The sequence below is a fragment of the Bos mutus genome, chromosome 7 (genome assembly GCF_027580195.1).
Source record: "Bos mutus isolate GX-2022 chromosome 7, NWIPB_WYAK_1.1, whole genome shotgun sequence".
NCBI lineage: Eukaryota > Metazoa > Chordata > Mammalia > Artiodactyla > Bovidae > Bos > Bos mutus.
Window position 1 is genome coordinate 47,974,860 of NC_091623.1, and position 12,938 is coordinate 47,987,797.

General features: G+C 47.4%; 1 pseudogene; it reads right to left on the reverse strand.

Annotated features, from left to right (window-relative positions):
• Window positions 1-11,405: 11,405 nt before the first annotated feature.
• On the reverse strand, window positions 11,406-11,793 carry LOC102275316 (small ribosomal subunit protein eS12 pseudogene; annotated as a pseudogene).
• Between the last annotated feature and the right edge of the window lie 1,145 nt (window positions 11,794-12,938).

The window sequence follows — 12,938 nt, forward strand, 5'->3', positions numbered from 1 at the left end:
TTGGAAAGTCCCGAATGGTAAGATACTCAAAGTATCTGATTCCACATATCCTCAACAGACTTCAAGAACAGGAGTGGCAGGACCTCTTCTTGCTTCTCTGGAGTAATCCTGTCTTAGCATCCAAAGTGGGCTGCTTGAGGACAGTGGTTTTCTGGGTATCCTTCACTCAGAGTCAGTTGAAAGAGGAGGCTGAGCAGCAGCACCCAGCACAGCAGGCAGGAGCTTCTGGGGCATGAACGAAAAGGCTTCAGGGATGCAACGAAGATGGCAGGGGAGGGAGTGATGCCCTCCAGTCCCTGAGGCTCAGCCCATCAGAGTCTAGAGCTCAGACTGGCCCTGCCCCCTTCACATGGGTTTCAAGGCATAAATACAGATTCCTGGGCCCCACAGCAGGCCAGGGCCAGAACCCTATGGGTCCCAGAGATCTGAATTTGTAGCCTAATGATTCTGAGGCCTGTGACATGGGAATCTCTTTCTCCAGAAGCAAAAGAACCTAGCTGCTAAGATCCATCTCCTGAAGAAAGACCAACAGAAGTATTCCTTGCTCCATATGACCCGCACAGCCAGGGAGTGGTCGCCCATCATGGCAGTGTGCCGTGGCCATGGGCTTCAGGACGGGTCAGGGTAGAGTGGGCCAGAGGACTCACTTGCAGTAGGGGGTGGAGGGTGTGGCCTGGGGCTGCAGGGTGCAGTGGAGGAGCCAAGGGAGATTGCTGGGAAGGCCACAGAGTGGCCAGGGCCCTGGGAGGGGAGGGCGCTTCAGAGTGCTGGCCAGTGTGGACACCTCTGAGCTCCCCACAGGCACCAAGACAGATAGCACTGAACTTCTGTGGGCCAGCTCGCCTGCCTGGGGTGGGAGGTGGCTCCTGGCAGGCCTAGATGGGCCTGACGCTGGGTATAGGGGCCAGGGGCTTCCAAGGCCTGGGCCCCACCCTCAGGCAGCAGTGTGGTGTCCACTGGAGGAAGCGAACACTAAGGGAAAGCTGTGCTGACACTCCCCATCTCCATTCTGCTGCCTCGCTATCTACCCTACCGTAGGCAGTTGTGGCCTGGCCCTGTCTGACTCTTCTGCAGCTCCTCGCCTGTGGGGTCTGGGGTGCAGAGGTATTGGTGAGGCCAGGGTGCTTTGGGAGAGGTCCCACCCCTTCTGGGACTCAGGTCCACGCTGAGTGGGCTGTCAGCAGTCTTTTGGAGGGGACTACTGCTGGTCCCCCCACTCCTACAGGGCAGTTTCTGTTCCTGTTCTCCTGCGCTCTCTCTCTGTGTACCCTGTCTTAGTCACCCCCAACTACCCCACATGCCCTTACACTTTTTATTAAGGTGTTCAGTTCAGTTCAGTCACTCAGTCCTGTCTAACTCTTTGTGACCCCATGGACTGCAGCACGCCAGGCCTCCCTGTCCATCACCAACTCCTGGAGCTTACTCAAACTCATGTCCATTGAATCGGTGATGCCATCCAGCCATCTCATCCTCTGTCATCCCCTTCTCCTCCTGCCTTCTCTCTTTCCCAGCATCAGGGTCTTTTCCAATGAGTTAGTTATTTGCATCAGGTGGCCAAAGTATTGGAGTTTCAGCTTCAGCATCAGACCTTCCAATGAATACCCAGGACTGATCTCCTTTAGGATGGACTGGTTGGATCTCCTTGCAGTCCAATTTGTATAAAATGAAAGTAACTGTTTTTAGGTAACCATTTCCAGTTTGGTGGTATTTGGTGCATTCACAATGCTGTGAAGTCCCATCTTTATCTAGTTCCAGAACGTTTTGTTACCCCCAAATAAAACACCAACAAGCAGTTTCTCCCGCTTCCTTTCCCCCTGATCTCTGGCAGCCACCAACTTGCTTTCTGTCTTTGTGGATTTGCCCACTCTGGACATTTCATATAAGTGGAATCAAATATTATGTGGCCTTTTACACCTGGTGTTTTTCATTTAGCACAATGTTCTTGAGATTCATCCATGTTATAGCATATGTCAGTATTTCATTCCTTTTTATATGTGTGTGTGTGTGTTAGTTGTTCAGTTGTGTCTGATTCTTTGCGACCCCATGGACTGTACCTGCCAGGCTCCTCTGAAATTTTCCAGGCAAGAATACTGGAGTGGATTGCCATTCCCTTCTCCAGGGGACCTTCCTTACCCAGGATTGAACCTGGGTCTCCTGCATTGCAGGCTGATTCTTTACCATTTGAGCCATCAGGGAAGTCCTTTTGTGGCTGAATGATATTCCACTGTACGTTTTATCCGTTGGTGGATGTTAGGCTGTTTCTACTTTTGGCTATTGTGAACAGCACTGCTGTGAACAAGGGTGTATATGTATTTGCTCAGGTCCCTGCTTTCAGTCCAAAGACTCCATTCGCTAGGAGTGAAATTGCTAGATCATATGGTTATTCTCTATTTAACATTTAGAGAAACCACCATTCTGGTTTCCACAGTAGATACACCATGTTACCTTCTCACTAGCAGTTACACAGATTCCAATTCCTGCACATTCTTGCTGACACTTGTTACTTTCCTCCTTTTTTTGTATCTCAGCAGGTGTAAAGTAGTATTTTGTCATGGTTTTAATTTGTATGACCCTAATGACTGATAATTGGAGAAGGCAATGGCACCCCATTCCAGTACTTTTGCCTGGAAAACCCCATGGATGGAGGAGCCTGGTAGGCTGCAGTCCATGGGGTTGCGAAGAGTCAGACACAACTGAGTGACTTCACTTTCACTTTTCACTTTCATGCATTGGAGAAGGAAATGGAACCCACTCCAGTATTCTTGCCTGGAGAATCCCAGGGACGGGAGAGCCTCTGGTGGGCTGCCATCTATGGGGTCACACAGAGTCGGACACAACTGAAGCGACTTAGCAGCAGCAGCGGCAGCAATGGCTGATAATGGTGTTGGAGAAGACTCTTGAGAGTGCCTTGGACTGCAAGGAGATCCAACCAGTCCATCCTAAAGAAGATCAGTCGTGGGTGTTTATTGGAAGGACTGATGCTAAAGCTGAAACTCCAATATTTTGGCCACCTCATGCGAAGAGTTGACTCGTTGGAAAAGACCCTGATGCTGGGAGGGATTGGGGGCAGGAGGAGAAGGGGATGACAGAGGATGAGATGGCTGGATGGCATCACCAACTTGATGGACGTGAGTTTGACTGAACTCCGGGAGTTGGTGATGGACAGGGAGGCCTGGCGTGCTGTGATTCATGGGGTTGCAAAGAGTTGGACACGACTGAGCGACTGAACTGAACTGAATGACTGATAATAATGAACTTATGTGCTTGCTGACCATTTGTTATATCTTCTTTAAAGTGTCCTCTTGAAATCTTTTGCCCATTTTTAACTGGGTTGTTTGTCCTTTTGTTGGTGAATTGAAAGACATCCTTTTAAATTCTGCATACTAGACTCTTATCATATATATGATTTGCAAAACTTTTCCCATTCTGCACATTGTCTTTGACTTTATTAATAATATCCTCTGATACACAAAAGTTTATTTTGATGAGATCTTATTTTTCTTTTATTACTTATGTGTCATACCTAAGAATTCATTGCCAAATCCCAGATCATGAAGATTTATCCCTGTGTTTTCTCCTAAGCGTCTTATAGCTTTACATCCATGATCCATTTTGGTTAACTGGGTGGGTGGTTAATTGAGATTGGGGTCCAACTTCATCCTTTGTGTGTGGCCATCCAGTTGTTTCTGCATCGTTTGTAGATGAGATTCTTCTTTACCCTAGATGATCTTTATATTCCTGGTGAAATCTGTTGGCCATAGAGGCTTAGTGTGTCCCTGAACTCCCAGCTCCATCCCGTTGGTCCTATGTCTGTCCCGGTGCAATGATCTGCCTTGCGTTTGAACCACAGCTGTTCCCTCAGCCTCACCAGGACTCCCATTCTTCCTGGGTATCTGGGTCCTGAGCTTCTGCTCAGCTTTACCTCTGATTTACTGTCCCTGCCTGGACCTCAGTCTTCTATCTGCAAGAAGAGGGGTTAGAATTGCTTCACTCTGAGTCTATTCCAGCTGTGGCCTAAGGGTGTCTGTGCTGGCCCTTCTCCACCATGGTTGCCTGAGTCCATCCCGAGTAGTGCCCCGCTGATGAGGGCACTGCGTTCTTCTCCCCCTCCCCCTCTCCTCCCGCCTTCATGCAGCTGGCTCTTTCCTGAGCAGGGCTGGGCCTGGGTCCCTGCTCCATGTGCATGACCCAGAGCACGGGTCCAGCCACCCTCGTCCATGACTATCTTGGTTGAAAGTGTGGCCCCATCAAAGCCCTGGGGCGATGGGGACGCCCCAGCTCTAGGAACGCAGCACTTGTTGGTGAGCCTGTGTGTGCATACATAAAGGCTCAGTTCTGACACCCACAACCGTGGGCTCAGCTCCCAGCCTGACCACTTCTGTGGTCTGACCCCGGCTGCTCACCCTGCAGTGAAGGGTGACCTAGTGCCATGAGGAGCTGAGCCATGAGGGGCTGAGCCCATCATTTCTATTCCCATCTGGGCCTGAGCCCCTGGGGAGATGGCAGTCAGGCTAAGTCACTACTGATTAAGCCAGGCAGGTATTTTCTGGGTAGAGTTATACGTCTGGAACAGTCCTGTCCTCAAGAGGCATATGGGGACAGATAACCACTGCTATAGGGGTTCACTTGAGAGGCTTGGCATTGCACAGTGGAAGCTCTTAGGAACCGGACCCTATGGGCTTACCACAAGTTGACCACATAGAAGGGACAGGTAGGGTATGGGAGGCAACTGAAACTCAAAGTGCAGAGAAGGAAAGAGGATGGCTTGTATGGGAGAAGGTGGGCACAGCTGGTCTTGCCAGAGCACAAGTGAACCTGAATTCTTATGAGTTCTTGTGAGTGTCATCACATGTGTGTAAGTGGGCTTGTGCATGTGAAAATGCGTGCATATGTGTACATATTTGCAGGTGTTTGCGTGTGATCGCATGTATGTGGGTGTAATTTATACATATGATTGCATGTGTGCAAGTATGCCAGAGTGTGTGCAATGAATATGTGTTCATGCAGGTGAATGCATCCATGAAAATTCTCATGTGTGTGTGCTGTGTATTCTGTGCACTTGACTGCATGTGTGCCGCTGTGCCCACACATGCAAGTGTGTTAGTGTGAGTGAAGGCTTGTGTGAGTGCAAGTGTGTGAGTGTGTTGTATAAGTGCACATACAAGTGCATGTGTGTGCATATGCAAGTGTTCATTTGTTTGCACATGTGTGAGTGCAAGGGTGTGAATATGTGTGCACAGTGCATACATACGAGCATGTGTGTGCATTCCCAAGTGCCTGCCTGTGTGTCCAGTATGAACCAATGCTCTAGATGCTTGATAAAGGGTAGTGGCTCCAGCAAAACCCTCGAGGTGGTGGACGTCCTGCAACATCAGTGAGGCCTCCTAGGGTGTGGAGCAGAATCGCTATGGGTTGGTGCAGACAGGCTCCTAGGAGTCAGGGGGTGGGGACCAGGGTCAGACGGAGGCCGAGAGCCATGGTCCAAACAGTAAGAGGCACATGCCCAGAGCACAAGTGAAATGGGCAGACAGGTGGGTACCCGAGGGAAATGGTGATCCTTAGTTGACAGTCAAGAGGTCTCGGGACTTGGGAGCTAGAGACCCTGCCCTGCCAGGTTCTGAGTAATCTGGAATCACAGAATGCCATGCCTAGGGTGGACCTGGGCCTGAAGAGTCCCACTCAAGGAGGGGTCCTGACTGGGTTGCATTGTGCAGCATGGTGGGCCAGGGCCAACCCCACCTCCTGAGTCCCTGGTGGTGTCAGCTAATGTTTGGGCCACTCCTTCAGCACAGCCTGGATGGCTCTTGTCTCCAGAGTCCTGAGCCCCACGACCTCCCAGGGTCAGCAGTCACCCAATCTGTGCTGCCTCAGGTCCTCCCCTACAGCTACAAGAGCCCTGATGCCTGAAGACGAAAGGTCCCAGGACCTAAAACAGTCTCCAGATCTCTCTTCCATGAGACCTAGTGCAACACTAGGAGGCCATGGGGTCAGAAAGCCCTGGGGTTGTGCCCCAGGAGGAGCAGCATGTTTGGCCAGGTGCAAGCTTCATTTCCTGTTCGAGAGAATGAATACTCATGGCAGTTTCCCTCATGGGCCTCAGAGGGAGTGACCGAGGCCTCTGCTCTCTGGAGGGACATGCCAGTGTGAACCTCCCCATTACCTGGGTCAATCGAGGGGCCGAGAGCCAGGGTCAAGGCACTAAATGCCCCTTCATGGTGCCCCCAAGAAAAGCACACAAGTACAACCCCTCTACCCACACATGGTACCCACACACAGTTTACACGTGTGCAAAGCATGACCACAATCCCTGCTGTGCAGGTATGGCATGTCCTGAGGACCAGCTTCCCTGGGGTCAGTTCTTCTCTGTCCCTTTAACCTTCACCTATACAATGCTAAAGAGCCTCCACAGTGGTATAGGAAAGATGTAGCAGCCTCCAGGCAGGTAGGGCAGGGAGCTCTGCAGCAAGCAAGGACACTGGGTCCTGGTCATTCCAGTTTGGGTGTCCTGGCAAGAGAATGCCCCATGGCTTGGCCAGGCTGGGGGCAGACACAGGCTAGGTGGGCAGAATGGGGAAAGAAGACAGGCTGGGCCAGGTGGAGAGGTGGGGCTACAGCACAGTGTGTGCAGTGCTGAGCTATAACTCTATAGGCACAAGAAGGGTGGGCTTCCAGGGCTCCTGGGGCAGCTTCTGCCCTTCCTTCTCACTGGGCGGGCCCTCTCAGAGTAAGGGGATGGATATATATCTCTCACAGCAGAGGACAGGGCGGTGTTTGGTTTCTGGAAGGGAGGCAAGCATCCCAGCCTCTCTTAGGGCTGTAAAAAAAAGTAAAAAACAGAAACCTTAATTAAATAGTCAGGAGACCAGAAGGGGGAGCTCTTGTTCCCTGCAACTCTTCTTTCCTGGCAAGGACTCAGCCAAGGAAAGATCATAGACACTTTGCTTACTATAGCCCTCCCAAAGTCCTTTCCCCCTCTATAAAAGCGTTCTCCTACGCTAGTCATACAGGGACTGCATGACATGGTTTCAGACCCCAAAATTCAATTCTCTGCTGATTCCAAGTAAACATATTTTTGCTGGAGAAATAACTGGTGGTCAACATTTTGGTAACCCATATGGGAGGTAGAGAAGGCTCCAGAGCTGGGAAGCAAACAGGTTTAGGACCTCCCTGTCCCTCATGGCTTTTCTTGCTGATCTTGGGGCTTGAAGATACATCTTTCTCCTGGATCCAAATTCATGCTCTCTTTGTATTTTGAAGCTCTCCAGTTTTCATTTGAGATCAATTTAAGGTTTTATCCTTTCTGTTCTGTGCATGAGTACTCATTTTTGGCATCATGTGCTAGCCTTCAACAAATTCCCTTTGGAACAGGGGTTGTTTCCCCTGGAACTGTCTAGTCTTCAACCCATTCCTTTGGGAATGGGGTGAGGGTGTTGGGGGCGGGGGTGGAGAGTGGAAGGCTAATTAATTGGAACTGTGCCAGTTCAGCCTTTGGCCCATTCATTTGTGATAGGGGTTGGCCAGTGGGAACTGGGCTCCTCCTTCAGCTTGGCTCACTCAGGCAAAGCTGTTTCCTTAGAACTGGCTGGTATTAGGCCTGCAGGCCATTTGAGTTGCAAGCTGCCTGAGCTAGCTGAACTGTTTAAACTGTTTGAACTCTAAGCTGTTAGAGCTGTAGGCTGTTTGGCCATTTGAAAATCATTCTTCCATTCTCGAGAAGAAATCCTAATAAATGGGATGCTAGTTACCTATATATTTTGAGCTTGTCCCCCTGACACAGGGACTTGGGCTAATTTTATGTTTAAAAACCACAGTCCTTCCTTATGCACAATTCTAACTAAATGGACCAACCTAACCAAGACAATTTAGAACATTAATAACCATTATGGGAAAATTTGAAATCCTTAAAATTAATTTTCTTAATTAATTAATTTTTTCCCCCTAAAAACCGAATTAGGCTACCATAGCTCTCAAATTTTCCAAACTGAATGGAATGCCTATTTCAATTGGTACTTTGAGGCCATCCTCTCAATTCTCCTGTTGTAATTTTTTCACCAAATTTCCTTTTTCTCTGAAACTCTCTCTGCTCCCCTTTCCTTAGAAGTTGTTAGAATCTGTTCCTTTAAAATTAAGCCTTCTGAGGACCCAGAGGCTAAATCTTTAATTTCTTGTATTCCCTAGACTAAAGCTTAACTGTGAATCATAGTTAAGGAATTTCCCAAAGTAACCAAAAATCCTCAGATATTTTCTGAGGAATTTAATATAGTCATTCAAACTTACCAGCCTGGTTTCTGTGACTTACATTAGCTAATTCATGTGCTTGTCATTGAGGGTCAGATCCAGCAATGGATGAGAACTGCTAACTGGGAAAACCTTGAAAAGGCTCTAGTATTACAACCAGGAGCTCAGCCTGCTAACAATCACTAGGCAACTTCATCAAATAATTCCTAGGGCTTTTCCAAAGCCTCTTGATTGGAATAAAAGTCAGGCTTGAACACAAATATCTGAAGAACATCTTCATGACTATTATAATTCACTTCAGGTTATTTTTAAAGAAAATTCTGGTGTTCCTACAGATGTTGATTCCACCAGGGTAGCTTTTAATTCTGTGTTTATTAACGGACTGAATCAAAGTCTTTCTTTTCTAGTCAAATGAACCAGGACAGAATGAGAAACTATGCCTATCCACATTTAGTTAATCTGGAAAACAAACTTTATCACACTCTAAATGAGTCACCCAAAAGGAAGACAGCTTCCCAGGTGGTGCTAGTGGTCAAGAATCTGCCTGCCAATGCAGGAGCCTCAGGAGGACGAAGGTTTGATCCCTGGGTCGGGAAGACCTCCTGGAGGAGGAGATGGCAACCCACTCCAGGATTCTTGCTGGGATAAGCCCACGGACAGTTGTCCACTGGGTCACAAAGCGTCAGACACGACTGAAGTGACAGCACACACACACGATGTTGGAAAAGAGATTGTTTCAAATTTCAGGCTTCAGGCTCCTGCAGCCCTTTAACCAATCTTTCCAATGTCCGTCCAGTTTTCAATGACAAGATTGAAGGAAATACAGAGGCACTTCCTGACATATCCTCTTAATCAACTTGTAGAAATACTTCTTCAGATTAGGAATGTGTCTCTTCCAGTCCTAACTGACAAGAGAACCACACTCTCAGTGCTCAACCTACTACAATAAAGCAGCCCTTACCCTGGGGTACCAAAACAGTTTAAAAAGATGGGATCTCTAATGAACCACTACAGGTTCCTGTTAATGAACCTAGTCCTTTTTTGCTTAAGCACTATGAAAGATCCACACCCATTTCTCTTTAGTTTCTCTGTCCCTATCTAGTTATTAAGCCAAGACTTTTTTTTTTTTTTTACTTTTTATTTTGCATTGGAGTATAGCTGATTAACAATGATGTGATAGTTCCAGGTGGACAGCGATAGAGACTTTTTAAAGAAGTATCGTGCTAGAATTTTCTCAAAAAAAGAGAGGAAATAATTCCAGACTTTGGCAGCAGTCATCAAAGTGGTCAATCAGGTAAATTAAATGACCTTCTGACACCTTTTATTTGCTCTGTATCTGATGGCAGAGCTGATTCTTTGTCAGTCAAACACTTGATAATTTGTCCATATTGGATTAGGTACCATCTTCCTTTGGACAAAATGTCCAACTGATTTTGGAAAAATTCACATGTATCTCCCATCAAGATTCAAATATATCCCTCAAAACCTCTTCCCAGAATGTACATATATAGCACTATGAAGTGAAATGAAGTCGGTCAGTCGTGTCCGACTCGACCCCATGGACTCAAATGGAGGACCCCTGCTGGGCTCCTCCGTCCGTGGGATTTTCCAGGCAATAGTACTGGAGTGGGTTGCCATTTCCTTCTCCAATATAGCACTATAAGAAGCCCTTAAAGGCATAAAGCCCATTACCTGCTGCTAAGTCACTTCAGTCGTATCCGACTCTGTGCGATCCCATAGACGGCAGCCCACCAGGCTCCCCCATCCCTGGGATTCTCCAGGCAAAAACGCTGGAGTGGGTTCCCATTTCCTTCTCCAATGCGTGAAAGTGAAAAGTGGAAGTGAAGTCACTCAGTCGTGTCCGACCCTCAGCGACTCCAAGGACTGCAGCCTTCCAGGCTCCTCCATCCATGGGATTTTCCAGGCCAGAGTACTGGAGTGGGGTGCCATTGCCTTCTCCGAAAGCCCATTATAGAAGCTTACAAAGCTCAAGGCCTTGTTATCTCCTGCACTGGACCCTGTAGCAGTCCTGTTTTATCACTGATAAAACCTAAGGGCCAAGGGTGGAGGTGTGTCCAAACCTCTGAGCAATAAACAACATTGTCATTGTTATCCCTTGACACCCTGTTGTTCCTAACCCTCGTCCTAACGTCCATTCCCCCTGGAAGCCAATTCTTTACTGATTCGTAAAGAATTGTAACTGATTCGTGCTGTGCTTCAGTTATTCCATACTTCATTTGGTGAACAGGAACATGAAGTTGCTCAGCTGTGTCTGACTCTTTGTGATCCCATGGACTGTAGCCTACCAGGCTCCTCCGCCCATGGGATTTTCCAGGCAAGAATACTGGAGTGGGTTGCCATTTCCTCCTCCAGGGGATCTTCCCGACCCAGGGATTGAACCTGGGTCTCCCGCATTGTAGGCAGACGCTTTACAGTCTGAGCCACCAGGGAAGTCCTCCAACTTCAGTTGGTAGAGCTAGCTGATACCTTTTGCTCTCACTTGGGAAGAAAATTAATTCACCTGGAACAGTAATGCCTCGGGGTTTTACTGGGAGTTTCACAAATCCTAAAGGCTGTATGACTTAGGTTCCCAAGAGGTTCTATTCAATCGTAATATGTGCATGATTTGCATCTTTGCTCTCTTTCTCGAGCCTCCTCACCGAAGACACTCTCCACTTGTTAAAACTTTTAGCCTTAAAGGGATATAAAATCACCAAAGAAAAATTGCAATTTGATCAAACCCAGCTTTGATATTTAGGGCATCTGATATCAGAAGAAGGGCTACATCCTTGATCCAGAGAGGCTTCATGGTGTCCTAAGTTTCCCAAAAGCCAACTGCAGGGTTTTCTTGGGCTTAGTCAGTTATTAGTGAAATTGGATTCCAAATTTCTGTTTTATGGCCAAACCTCTGTATTATTATTATTTTTTTAACTATAACCCGTACCCAATTTTATGGGAAGAACTGAATAATATAACCTTTAAGGCCTTAAGAAAAGGTTTGCTGAACCAACCTTTTCTTGGGGATAGTAATGATCAGATTCCATTTTTCTTTTTTGTGTGTGAAAAGAAAGGGAATGCCCTTGAGGTACTCACCCAAAAACAAAGGAACCATCATCAACCCACAGAGCACTTTTTTTTTTAAACAAGAACCCAGTTTTTTAATTTCATCATTTCTTACATTTGGAGTACTCTTGGGTGACATCCTTAGCCTGAGACTCTTTGCCATAGCCCTTAACCACCACACAACCGCAACCAACCACTTTACAGGGGTGTTCTCTCTCTGTCAGTTTTACAGAGGCCTACCCATTCCCTTAGTTTCTTGTTGTCATCAACCTTAATCAGGTTGATTCGGTGCTCAACACGAAGGGCCTCCACCAGCTTGACATCACGGCTGGATGCACGCACACACAGATGGGCTTGGCGCTTACCTAAGGCTGTGGCAGCTGTGCAGACTTCATGTGCTAGGCCACAGTGGACGAGGGCTGTCTTCAGCACATCTTGCAGAGCAGTATGAACGTCCATGGCACCTCCAGCAGCAATGCCTTCCTTGGCCATGGCATTGGGTGACGGGTAGAGCTGAATCCTGAATGCACTGAAGCCTCCGCCCCAGGGAAAAAGCAACCCATAGAGTGTTACAGCCAGAAGCTGGACCTTGCTGCATGGGGATAACCCACTTTGCCTTAGGGCCATTACTGCCATTGCTTTTTTGATGAAGGCCACTGAGAAAATCATTGTGGGATCTTCTTTAACCAATTTTGTACCTCAATCAGTAGAAGCCCTCCTGAATTTTCATCACACTTAACATTTCTCAGCCAGCTGCCTCACATCCTGTGAAGTCCTTTTGCTAACTGCTCCGCTTGTACTGCTGTTATGCTGGGATGACTTTAACCCTGTTACTCTTCTTCAGTTGCGTAATGCTGATGGGTCACCTCCTGACTCCTTTACAGGGAGTGATGAAGCTCCTCTGGGTAATGGTGAGTCCCATGGCTCAGAGCTCTTATTTAAAAGGTAACAAGGGGTCACCACAGAGCACTGAGTAGAGTTCCCTGTTCTATACAGTAGGTTCTCATTAGTGATCTATTTTATAATACACAGCAGTGAGTTTATGACAGACAGTCTTAATCTCCCAGTTCATCCCACCCGTCCTTCCCCTCTTGGTATCCATAAGTTTGTTCTCTACATCTATGTCTCTATTTCTGCTTTTTCTGTATCATTTTCCTAGATTCCACATATAAGTACTATTATACAATATTTTTTTTTCTCTTTCTGACTTACTTCACTGTGTATGACAGTCTCTAGGTCCATCCACAACAAATGGCATGATTTTGTTCCATTTACGGCTAAGTAACATTCCATTGCATACCTGTTTCACACCTTTATCCATTTCTCTTTGGATGGACGTTTAGGTTGCTTCCATGTCCTGGCAATTGTAAATAGTGCTGCAGTGAGTATTTGGGTGCATATATCTTTTCGATTATGGTTTTCTTTGGGGATATGCTCAGGAATGGGATTGAAGGAAATCCAGAAAAGAGGGGATATATGTATATGTGTAGCTGATTCGCTTTGTCGTACAGCAGAAACTAACACAATGCCGTAAAGCAACTATGCGTGCTCAGTCACTTCAGTCGTGTCCGACTCTTTGTGACCCCGTGGACTGTAGCCCGCCAGGCTCCTCTGTCCATGGGATTCTCCAGGCAAGA